Below are 12,983 nucleotides of genomic sequence, written 5' to 3' on the forward strand. Positions count from 1 at the left end.
ACAGTGCAATACAACATTGTGATAAATGTGTGAAACCAATTCCAGCAAGGAAACGTGCTGCATCAGAATGCATAATGCAAAAGACTTCAGTGAGTTCGGAAACAGTCACCTTTTAGTAAAATAAGGATTGTTGCAAACAGCTGAATTCAGATTAGCTTGCAGAAGGATTCACTGCATCTGCAAGGAAAGCAAAAGGCTTGTGCCTTCCTTTCCAGAGGCAAAAGGCAAAACAAAAAGGAAATATGTTCTCCAAGAAGGACTGTGTGAATTTGAGGCTTGAGTCTGTGCTCCTACACCACATCTTCAGGATGAGAACTGTGATTTACTGTGTCTGAAACCACACCTCACTGAAAACAAGCACCTGATGTCTCCTCTCAGGTTTAGGCACAAGACTGAAAGGACTCTTCCTGCAAGGTTGAGTTGAGCGCAGAGCTTTTGGGCTTCACGTCTGATGCCTGCTGAGGCTGGCTGCAGCAGCTGAAGGGGTCCAGCCCACGAATCCAACCTCCCCAGTGGTGGCCAGAGAATTAAAGCAACTTGAAGTCAAAGGCAGTCACGGGCTGCAGGAGCTGAAAGATGGCAAACTTGTCTCTGCCCTTCCCCTGCTGCAGAGGGGTGGGCAGCAGTCCCTTCTCCAGGAACACTGTGAATGCAGTGGGGGTTCAGACCCCTCTGAGCACTACCAAAGGCTGACCCTGGTCATTACATTAGGTGCAGGACGCTAATGCACCTCTGATGATGCTAACACTGTTTCACGTCATTGCCTGCCAGGACAGATGGGCGTCAGCTCTCTGCTGCAATGGCTGGGGGTGCCAGCGAGCCATGAGCCTCTGGCCTTTTAGCTGCTTCCTATCCCTCTCTTCCTCTGTTCTCCTGGTTGTGTGGGTTTCGGCCACAGGACGATATAAATATGTTGCTGTTAATGTTAGGGAAGCTGCTACATGGCATACAGGGAATATCTGCTGGTTTATTAGACAGGGTTAGTACTTAAAACTTTATGTCACAGAGCATAAGCCAATCTCTACATGTTGGAAGACCTGGAATAAATACACTCCTTAAAGTTTATTAGATACTTATTTGATGAAGGGTTTTTCCCTGTACTCGGCACTGGTGAGGCCGCACCTCAAGTGCTGTGTTCCGTTTTGGGCCCCTCACTACAGGAAAGACATTGAGGTGCTGGAGCGTGTCCAGAGAAGGGCAACGAAGCTGGTGAAGGGTCTAGAGAACCAGTCTTATGAGGAGCGGCTGAAGGAACTGGTGTTGTTTAGCCTGGAGAAAAGGAGGCTGAGGGGAGACCTTACCGCTCTCTACAACTACCTGAAAGGGGGTTGTAGCAAGGTGGGTACTGGTCTTTTCTCCCAAGTAACAAGTGATAGGACAAGAGGAAATGGCCTCAAGTTGTGCCAGGGCAGGTTTAGATTGCATATTAGGAAAAATGTCTTCACTGAAAGGGTTGTCAGGCATTGGAACAGGCTGCCCAGGGAAGTGGTTGAGTCACCATCCCTGGAGGTAGTCAAAAAATATGTAGACAAGGCACTTCAGGACATAGTTTAGTGGGCATGGTGGTGTTGGGTTATGGTTGGACCTGATGATCTTAAAGGTCTTTTCCAACCTAAACAATTCTATGATTCTATAATAGGTACAGTACCAGCTATTTTTAGGTACCAGAAAAGTTACTGCTGAGATCCACTGCAGCAATTTGTCCATTCCTGAACTGAGCAGATACAGTATGCAAAATGAGGTGAGAATTTATCATTAACATAGACAGGAATGGCATTGCTGGACAATAATACAAATCATTTTAGTCTCACCTGCTGATACAGCACCTTTGTGCACTCCCCATTGCACAAGTAAACTTCACAGACTGAAGCATTACAAGCACATGAGAATATGGACAGTCCTGGAAAGAGCAATTCTGTGTAACAGAGTACCTCCACTTCTAAATCAGAGGATAAAGAATAAGCCCATAAGCTTTTGCCTTGTACTTTACCACCCAAGCAGGAGCTTTTCAAGATTTCCCACACAGTGCTGGTCAATGCATTTCTGTCTGGAGGCAATCCCATTGCTATTCCAGTCTCAACAGCCTCTTAAGTGGAGACTGCAAATACTGCAAAACAGTTACTTTTCTTCTGATGAGAATAAAACAGGGACAAGACAAATCATGTCCTCCCGCACAAGCCATCAGAGCAAATCAGTCATGTATTGTTCTTTCTTTGCCAAAGGCTGAGACTGAGGTTCTTTTGTTTCTTTGCCATTTGTTTCCCTCTTTTTCTGTTTCTCTCTACTTTGTGTGGGACATGTTCCCCCTGATGGGTATTGTTTTCAGCTATTTCTTTTTTGTTTGTTAAGGCAGCCACAGGCCTTCCAAGCTGTGGGCACCAAAAAAATCAGAGCACATCCTTGAAAGACAGCCTAAGAAACCAAATCTAAACAAATCCTAAGCAACACTCAGAAATGAAAGGAGCTGTGTGGGAATGGCTTCACTTCAGAAAGTCTCTAACTGAAACTGTAGCTCAAAGAAGTATTCATAAACGCAGTTGAAAATTCTGTCAAATCTGTATTCCCCTCAAACTGATACAAACTGGAGATTGTTTGAAGTTAGATTTGGCTTCTCAGCATCCAATCTTGGGAATAAAAAACCATGTGATAGAGACAACCACCCCATTTTCCATTCTTTCTTTCTTTCCAGTGCTGTGGGAAACAAACCAAGGTGGGAGGAGGGAAGAGGGGAAGGAAGTGCCACTGTGAAGACAGCTTCGCTTCCCATCTCCTTAACTTTGACTCCAGCCCTCCAGTACAACTCACTGCCACTCAAGGGATCCTCTTGGAGACAGAAAGCCTTTTCCTGCACCCTGTGACCTGTACAATTACTGACTTTCAACGGAGTTTCCAGCAACCAGTTTTCAAAGGCATTTAGGTAGCTAAAGGCGAAGCAATCATTTACTGGAATTGTCCAAAGTACTAAGCTGACTAACACTCTGATTTCTATTGACCAGACTTTACGCTTCCAAGCTGTTCAGGAGCTTTTTAGAAAACTGGTTAGTTGGTGATTTAGCATCTGAATGCCTTTGAGATGCTCTTTTCATGTGCCTACCTCACATCTGAGAATGGAATTTAGATTCCCAAAATGCAGAAATTAAAAAAAAAATCCCCAGAGAGATTATTAGTTATACAGAGATCCACTGCAATTTAGAGAAACAGGCGATAATTGGTATGTATACACCACATATTTTGTCTAAATGCAAACAATACCCCCATGCATATGTTTTCCATTTAAATGTTTAATTGCCCCCAAAAACTATTGGGCAAGTTGCTAGCCAGAGGTACTGCACAACTTTTCATCAACAGAACTTTAACAATTTCAGACCTTGTTGCAGGGTCTTGACTTAGGTTATTTGACACTTCTTTCCCCTGCAGGGGTTTTTACTTCAATCACAGCGATTCCCCAGCAATCTGCAAATAATAGTCTTCAATTATTATGGGCATCGATGGGCTAGAGATAAGACCTAGCAAGTGTTCACCTCACACCAGATCTGTATGCCTCATGACTTAATCCATACACTGGCCTTTGAAGAGCAATAACCCATCCTCTGGAATGTCCTGCTCAACAACAGGCTGAGAAATTCATACCAACCCTCACCGCCCAGAACTACTGAGCTCAAGGGCTGCCTGTCTCTCCATGCACCCCTCAGTCATAGTCTCCCTAAGCAGAGGTCCCTTTGGCATCCTTGGCTGAGAGAGCAGCTGGTATCGAAAGGTGCTTTTGTTTCTGTCCAACAAACCAAAAGAAAACTAGCTTAAGGGAAAGTGTGAAAGGGAGGGCTCTAAAAGATGATCATAAAGATACATTTCAGCAGCTGGGTTTTTATTTCTGTTAATTAATGATGGAAGTGTGATCCTGGAATTGTCTACCCCTGTAATCATATTTTTTAAATGAGTCAAAAATGCTGAGCTCAGGTATTTTATTATACAGAATATATGTCTGAACTAAAATTGGTATATTAATTACACACCTTACAGTGAGAAAAAAACAGCCTTATCATTTTTCCCCAACTGCTGTTGTGGAAAATGAGAAGCCTGTTGAGACGGAGGTTTAATTAATAAGTTAATGCTGAAAAAAATTATTTGAAGAATATTACAGAATATTTCAGAATACTACCAACTGTGTTACTTCTATCTCTGAGAACATTTTAAATGGCTGTTAGGTTCCACTTGCTGCTGGCCTACCCTCTGCCCATAACACACATGTAGCTAAGCCTGAGACAATGAGGAGCTCCCCAGCAAAATCCTGTCAAAACTAAACCAAATGTACTTGGACCTTATGAACCTCGGTGGCATTTTTGCTGGTTTCTCAAGGTTTCTCAAGACAGAATGATAATCAAGCTGCACAGACCACAGAGTAAAAAAGTCTGGAAGATCAGACACCCCAGAGCAGCTAATAAGCACTCCTGCTTGCAGGGGGAGACAGGGCAGGGGCGGGAGCGCGAGCTTTCTGCATCCCAGCCATGCGGATCCACCACCAGTGCGATGCAGTGGGGAAAGTACCTCTCACAGAATCTGATAGCCAGAGTACAAATGTTGTAGGGAAGGGAGGGACAGAGCAGGTGAACAACTGCTGGGCTCGTGGGCTGACATGCAAGCCAATACACCCCATTCATACACATAGGAGGGGTATGCATATATTCAGTGGGCCATGGACCCTTCTGCAGTTCTGATGGCTCTAGGCATAACGTAACCCATTGCTATCTGGAGCCTCCCTGCACTAGGCAGATCTGCAAACCTCTAAAGCCAACCACACGATCTCCTCCAGGACACAAGCTACTAAACCACCCTCAAAAGTCACTGTCTCAAAGCACTGACAGCCTTAATTCCTCAGACAGCTGCCAGGGGGAGGTGTGAAGATGTTATACACAGCTGAAAAGCAGCACAGCTCACACTGCAACTGCGATAAATACTACCCTGTCTTAACCGATTCTTATTGTGGACAACTATATTCCTCATCATTTTCTCCCAAAATTCATCTTTGGGTGAGCTTGTGCTCAGGGCTAACTGCATTTTACACACTCACGTTTCTTAATAATGATGCACTTGCTTGGTGATGAAGTCAGAAGTAGGGTTTATGAAATAATTTTGGCTACAAAGTTATTTGATTTACTTCTGATTTTCTCATATTTGAGTATTTATTAGACTTAAAATTTCTCATTCTCATTTCTTATTTATACTACTTTGCTTCCCAGGGATCTGTATTTCTCATTTAGCCAAAACTCACTAACACAAAGGAATAAATCCAAGGCCCAATCCTGCTCCCATGCTTAGGATCATGATAAGGAGGTTTTCACAATGGATTACTTTTTTCCCATTCAGCTTAAATATAACTACTACCCATTTAACCTCCATCACATTATTTTCCCATTACACTTTTAAATACACATGCGTATATAAAATCAACATCCATAGAACTTAGTATGCAGCACAGAGTCTGAAAGGCATAATTTTATCATTACAACATAAATGGTGCTATTTGTCATTTAGGTATTACTGATTTAGCTACATATTTTGGTGCCAAAATAGTGTATGTATTTCTGCTACAGATGTATTGTCAAAGGACAAACTGCATGTACTGATGCCACTGAGATTACACCTACTAAAAAAGCACCATGTTGGGTTTTTTGATCTTGACTAATACCCTAATTGCAGAGAATACTTGTGCCTATATTTAATTTCATTTCAACTTTTATAAAGTCCTTAAGTGTGCTCTTTACATGAAGCCCATGGTTGGGCTTAATGTTGATAGTGCATTTCCGTGCTCTGCTGAAGAAAAATAGTGTGCTATCTTAAGTTTACCTGACATATTTACACAAGAAGGTGTACACTCTACCTGAATTTTGACAGGGGACACTTTCCTGAGAGTGCATGTTCCACACTGTCTCGCCTCGTACTCTGTCTCTGTAATTGAAATGCATACTTTGGATCTTCATTGCTTAGATCTCCTTAAAACATCCACTATCTAGCCGGAAGTATGTTTCATGTGCTATATTTCCAGGTGATGAAACACTCATGCTATTCATAAATTAAAGGTCAGGTTCCAAGCTGTTCTTTCTTGCAGTTGCATTTCCAGCATTTGGACCCTCAGAGCAAGTAGTTTACCAAATAATTCAGGTCACAGAACAACAGTCTGTGTGATGAAATGCAAATATTTTGCTGAAAGCATGATTTCTTGCCTTTTTTATTAGATGTAAATGGACTTCATGGACAGAACAAGACTGAAACACAAGTAACTTCTGGGGGCAAAAGCGATTCTATAGGTTCACCTCCACACTAAATGTGGAAATATTCCTTTCTTTCCAAATCAGAATTTTTAAGAAGGTAGAAACCCATGCTTTTCAAGTTGAAGGCTTCTGCCTTTGGGACAATTTCTTCCATCTGGTTGGAAAACAAAAAAAAAAAAACGCAGGTCTGCTGAGTCTCAGAATGAGCAGCAGGAGTTAAAAAATCTAATTTCCCATGAATTTATTTATTCCCTGTTACATTTTATTTGTTGGGCAAAGGAAATATGTGACCACATCATTGGCAAAAATCTCTAATACTCAATACACTATGGTCTGGGAGACAAATGTCTTGCCCAATTAACAGAAGTCAAATGCAACAAATGAAATACACCACTCATGTATATGGCTGACATTTCTGACATATGTATGACTTTATGAACAATTGCAAAGACACACATTTTAAATGATGACTGCAGTCAGGGATTAAAACATGCAATCAGACTACAGAAGTATTCAGTCAAGATTATAAAATACACCTTCATATATCTTTATATCTTTATTCAGCCAATATGTCTCTTACACATTTACCTAGCCAATAAAATATCTCCATAGCAAGGCACACAATGGGATCAGGACAACCAGTAAATATAGTATGTATATCGCTCCTTGTAATCTCAACCTCAATCATGTTTGGCTTTCAGCATCTAAAGCTTTTTGGTTTTCAGCATCTGAAGATCCTGAAGCGAGTGCCCTGTTAAGCCTCCCAACCTCTGAATCCCAACTACCAGTGAATGTCAAGACTGGCAAGTTCAGCTTGGACAGAGAGCTTTTTCCTCCCAGTCTGGATTTCACTAAGACTGATCAGTTTTGCTCCTCTGCATTCTGGCTGTTGAGGTCATGGTGTCTTTTATAGGAAAATGAGCTGCTTATAAATTTTCAGCTCTGCAGACTTTGGGAGTTGATGGAAAATCCCCAGGCTTCCAGCTTAGCCGGCTAAGAAACCACCAAAGCAGCCTTTCCTTTGTGGTCACTCAGATATAAAAGCCTTTCAAAAGAGATGGAAATGCTGACAGAGTGTTTCCCTTGGGATACCCTTCTTCTGGACACAGGGACCAACGCAGTCTATTTTTTACCTTGCAATGTGTGTCAAAAATTACCCTTATTCCTCAAAACTGTGGGAAAGCATAGGGTGACAGATACAACCTGGAACAGGCCATAATCTGTTACGTGGGAAATAAAGTCAAACAGAGATTGTCCACTTCAGGCAGTCTGCTCATTGCGTATTGCTATTTTCTACAGGACACCGTATGTGCAGGATGAGCAGAACATGGAAATGAACAAATCTGCTGCTCTGGGTCAGAGGCCTGGCAGATCCCTGCAGAGCAGAGGCTCTCTTGGTGAATTTTCCTTTTTGCCAGCAGTTTTTGTATCACCAGAATCTCATGTTCCCATTCTGCAGTGAGAGCCCGTGCACCCAGCAAGGAAACACATGCCTGGGGCCAGGCTCTGCTGTGGGAATCCTGGGGCAAGGATGCCCGAGAAACACAAACCGAGTGACGACATACCCTCCTTCTGTTCAATCTACCTGGAAATACAGACAACTATTTCTTTTTTATATCAAATAGCCCATTGCTAGTGATCCAAGGGTTGGGGAGAAGGTTGTCAGCCTACTCCAAAACTAAGAGCAACCAGCCCGCCTTCTGGGGTGTGAGTGGTCAGAGCCACAGAAACAATTGTGTATTGAACTACAGGTAGCTGCACCCTTCCACAAATGGCCTGGGAGAGGAAATGCCATTCAGCGGGTCCTGGTATCTGCCTGCTCCCCTCTGCTCTCTGCGGCAGTCCATGCCAGGGCCATCTCCGCAGGCTAGCAGAGCAGGGCCAGCTCTGCACCCTCACATGCTGCTGTCATGCTCAAATGCTCCTAAATCATGAAACTCAGTTTAAAAAGAACCACAATGTAATAAACAGAAGAAAAACAAATCCACATCTTTTTCTTCTGTTTCCTTAGCCTTCTGGGGTCTAGTTCACATTCTCAAGCTTTTCTTCACTTTTTTTTTTCCATTCTAAAATGAAATCTGACATCATCACCAGACTCCAAGACCTATGGTTTTAAAGACAGAAGTCCAGTACTGTGGGAGTCATGATAAAATGATAAGAATGACACTCTTATTTCTTTTCTCCCTTAAAATTCATTCAAGAAGGTGGTGGACTGAAGCAGAGGATTTCTGCAACTTTCCTGCCTAACAGCGACAACCAAAGTCCTGCTATGTATATGTTAAAAAGAAATCTATAGTGAAAGAACAAGGAAAGTCAGTAAAAGACTGAGATCACCTTTAACTAAATGGTGTAACAATCCCTGAAATGTAAATGAAAATCCCTAAGCATAAATTGAAAAGTTCAGTGTTCAAAATGGGATAGAAGAGGGACGCTCTCAAAACTTCTGCCTTTAAAATTAGCATCGCACATGCAATTAGCGATTTTACTGTGGAACTGGACCTATAGACTGTAAATTCATTTTTTCAGGTCAGCCAAATAAATCAAGATTAATTTACAAAAATTATTTATGCCAACTTGTAATCAGTTGCAGACTTTCCCTAATAGAGGCCAACTGGAAGTACAATAATTATTATCTAAACTGCACATTCACACTCCTATGCTTGAGGGAACACAATCCCAAACTGCAGAAATATAGACGAAATATTAAGAATATCCCATTAATATACCCAAATTTCCCATATGAAAGCCACAATCCACACCACATCATCTGAAACGCAATGGCTGTATGTATGGCTAGCCACTGAAAACATCTTGCCACTAAACCACCCACTGAGTAATCAACAAGCCTGCCCAGTATGGTATTTTCCATTGTTGATAATATCTTTAGGGGTAAAATCGAGTGACTTGGAAGTACAGATTAGCTGGGAAGTACAGCCTGATGTCAATGCAGCTGCTACATATCCACCCTAGGGGGCTTGAAACCTGGAGCTTGCAAACCTCCCCATGAGAGGGCAAAGCTCCAGCCTTCCTTTCAGTTGCACTCAAACAACCACAGTGACTTCATGGGGCAGAGGTGGGGGTTACTGGGGTGAGATTCAGAGAACAATTTGATTCCTGAAATCCCCAAACCACCTGCAAGCAGTTTCTTACCCAAGTTCTGCCCTCAGAGTCTCAACCTGGGCACTTCCACTGATGTTTTACGCATGCCCTCTCCTCAGCTTTTGGTTTTCACATTACTACCAACACAGCAATATTATTTACTGACTGCATTTCCACCATTAATCACAGAAATGTCATAGCAATGGGCTGATACATTCCAAGCGCTGGGCTGCAAGCTAAATGATGAATGAAGAAAGTCCACAGCCGTTCATGGGGGAAAATGGCTTTGTTTCTTCTGTCCTGTTTCAACAGGTCTGGTAGGCTCAGTTGGCCACTTTAGCAACTATGATTTCTGTGTAGAGATGTAGAAGACTAATTTTTGAAATATCATGGTATTAATGAAAATACCAAATAGGTTAGGAGCTGTGACAGCTCATAAGATTAGTGAAGCTAACCACCTAGCATTAGTTAGCACCTATGCCCATGTGATATTACATTGCCCAGTAGATTTCAGGTGACAAAAATCTTTGCCAGGTTTGCCATCCATGCAAGGTTTCTGCACCTGGTGATGTTACTTCACTACAAAGTTATGGCCCAGTTTTCAACAGCAATGACTGAACACTGTTCGTAATTCCCAGGCAGGAGGTTTGCAGGTTCACGCTAATACAGCACAACCTGGTTTATAATGACTTAAGTGCAAAGAGCATTTCACGAAGTCCAGGCTGTGGACTCTGTCTCACACATCTGAAAGCAGAGTTGTCACTGATTGCCAAGTACTGCCAAAGAGGAAACACCTTTTGATTTCACACAAAAAGGAATGAAGAAGTCTGGTACGTGTCTGAAACATGTCTGTGCACTACAGACTGTAAACTTTCAAGCTGGAAATATTCAAGGTATTGGAGTGGCAGATGAGCCCACCAGCCAGCAGCAACCAAGGGTACATGGCAGGGAAAGGAAAAGCCAGGAGTGCTGGGACACAGTGTCAGACAGACAAGTGCTGAAGAAGCATCGGTGGGTTTGGTGGTGAGGAAAATGGGTAGTTAACATGATAGGCAGCTGGAGTGGGAAATATCAGCCAATTCCAGTTAGAAGATGAAGAGTAATTTCCTACCATTATGTCAATTAAAGGTACAGATGAGTGTTTGTCCTGAAACCTGGGACAGAAATGCAGTCCTTCTGAGTGATGACTGGAACCTGACCCCTCTAGTCAATGGGTCTTCAGTCCTCCTCGGTTTCCTTTTCCCACCTTAAAAGCTGTCTCTCAAGAGGAGGAAAGTGCTAGAATGTTTAGCATGAGACTGACCTTTAGAAGCTACTGCTCTTCGGGATTTAGTTATTCAGTAGCAAAAGTACCAATTTACTGATACAGTGATGGAATTTCAAACTAAATTGATCACAATCCATTTTTTATATTTTCTTTTAAACACATACATGTCTAATACTTTGCAATGGAGCTTGATACACTATACTCAGAAATGGTTATCCGTAGACAAGTCAAAATATGGCTTAAATAGATAACAAAAAAGAAACTCCACTTGCTACTCACAGCAGACGTACTCCTTCAACTTCTGTGAAAACTGCAATACCATCTGCATACAGTTTCACCTAGCTCGAAGTCTCACCTCCTTCCACAGACAAACATAAGCTAAATACAGAAGAATCTTTTCCAGCATGACTGTCAGTGATTGCTGTGTTTAATGCTAGCAGACAATGGAACTTAGACCAGATAGGAAATAAACATAAATGTTAATTATCTTGCTGGAGATGAGAAACCAGATGACATCTGGAGCTGGCATTATTGTAAACAGGAAAAAAGTATGAGAGCTACTTAGCTTAGAGGTTTATAAATACCAGATATACACATCAGGAGGAGGTTGGCAGGCTAAGAAAGGACAAGTGCAGCTCTGTAATAATAAGCGAATAAGAGAGATGGAAAGAAAGTGTATGTGAAATTATTTATGGGAAGACCTTTTTTGTCCTAGACAATTTAAATGTCCCTCTTTATTGGACAGATGCTCAGTGTGGTAGGAGAAATCTGCCTTGGTATATACACTGCCACAGTTTACCTGATTCTCTTTGCTAAAGCAATAAAACCACAAAGACTGGGACCACCATGGCAATGTGGCAGAATGCAGAGCATCAGCCCCACAAACCTCCTGAGCACACCGTATCAAAGTCTTGAGCCACATCCTGCAAACATTTATGCACAAGCTGAACTTCATGTACTGTGATTAGTTTCCTTGACACCATGTGGGTTTCATTGCAGCACACAAAACCAAACACAGACTTATGTATTTTCAGGATCAGGACCTAGTTAGCACTAGTCAGCTGTGAGTTAATGCTTCTGTACTTAATGTGCAGCTTACTAAATGTGAGAGAATTCTGTGTTTTGGTACAGTTTGGGGGGTTGTTTTTTTTCACAAGAACACCATATATGTTGCTCCAGCATTATTGCTGAAAGTGAAATACTGTGTAGTCACTGATGTTTATTTAAACAATTATAATGTTGTCTAATGCAGCTGGGAACGGAGGTACAGGAGCCTCATATTTAAAAGCATGTCCTTTTATATAACATTAGAGAGCTCTAGTGGACATGTTGCCCATTTGTGATTCCCTAGTGGCTTCTGTTTTTCACAGGAATTAATGTTCTAATCAGAATGCATCTATGTAACATCTTCCTTGAGCTGATCAAGTACCAGTAATTCAGTGATTACCTTATGCATCCCACTGCATACACTAGGCCAGATTATTCAAATGCCCTCTGGTAGAAGAGATTATGGGTTATTTCTAATCACAAAATAGTGTCACACAACAAAATTATGGTAAGAGAGAACATCAGGGATGTACAATAAAAAGCAGAAAAAGATCTTCTGTTGTGTTGCAGGAACATCCTTCTGTGGCTTGTGCTTAGATGTAGATAAGCATTAATATTCACAAGATACGTAGGTAGTCCAGCATCAGTCTTTGCAACCTTAGAAGTCGTGCATATAGATATGCATTCACGCCCTCATGCACAGGTCAAGAAAGATTCCTATTATGGCATTTAAGCTATGCAAAGCTAGAGGCAAAGGTTTCTGACCTTGGCAGTAAGCCCCTAGACTACAGTTTGTGCTATGAAGCAGTATCATTCAGGATAGGATGTAGCATCCCTTAGTTGCAAGCCCAGTGCTCAGCAGCTATACTGGGAATCTCTAGAGTGACTTCTCAGAGAAACAGATCAGGCTTCCAGCAGCACTTCAGAAATGTATGTACATTCACACACCAAAAAAAAAGAGTGAAAAAGAGGCAGGAACAACCTTCTCTGAAACACTTAAAGACCTTAATGTACTGATGAAAAATAGTAAGCCATGCAGTTACTTACTATGAATCACAATATCCTTTAGGTATTTTTTCAGTTATCTGCCGCAATGCTAATCACTGGTTCATAAATCAACATTTCACATGTCCAATTCTAAAACTGCTACTAGGTTTGAAGACTAGCATCTGAAGTTAGGGATACTCTTTTTTAACTATTCATAGTTAATTATGTTTAACGCTTCATATTTTTTCACATTTCACCTGCTTCTAACTGAACATGAAAGAATTTGTATGTGACATTTATTGTCTACCATGCAA

At 41.7% G+C, this 12,983-nt stretch overlaps 1 protein-coding gene across 4 annotated transcripts in view; it reads right to left on the reverse strand.

The window, feature by feature from the left end:
* The window catches only part of NTRK2 (neurotrophic receptor tyrosine kinase 2), a 208,383-nt gene that overhangs the window by 75,593 nt on the left and 119,807 nt on the right, over positions 1 to 12,983 (reverse strand). The gene's annotated exons all lie outside the window — the stretch shown is intronic.

The sequence above is a fragment of the Aquila chrysaetos genome, chromosome Z, assembly GCF_900496995.4.
Source record: "Aquila chrysaetos chrysaetos chromosome Z, bAquChr1.4, whole genome shotgun sequence".
Lineage (NCBI taxonomy): Eukaryota > Metazoa > Chordata > Aves > Accipitriformes > Accipitridae > Aquila > Aquila chrysaetos.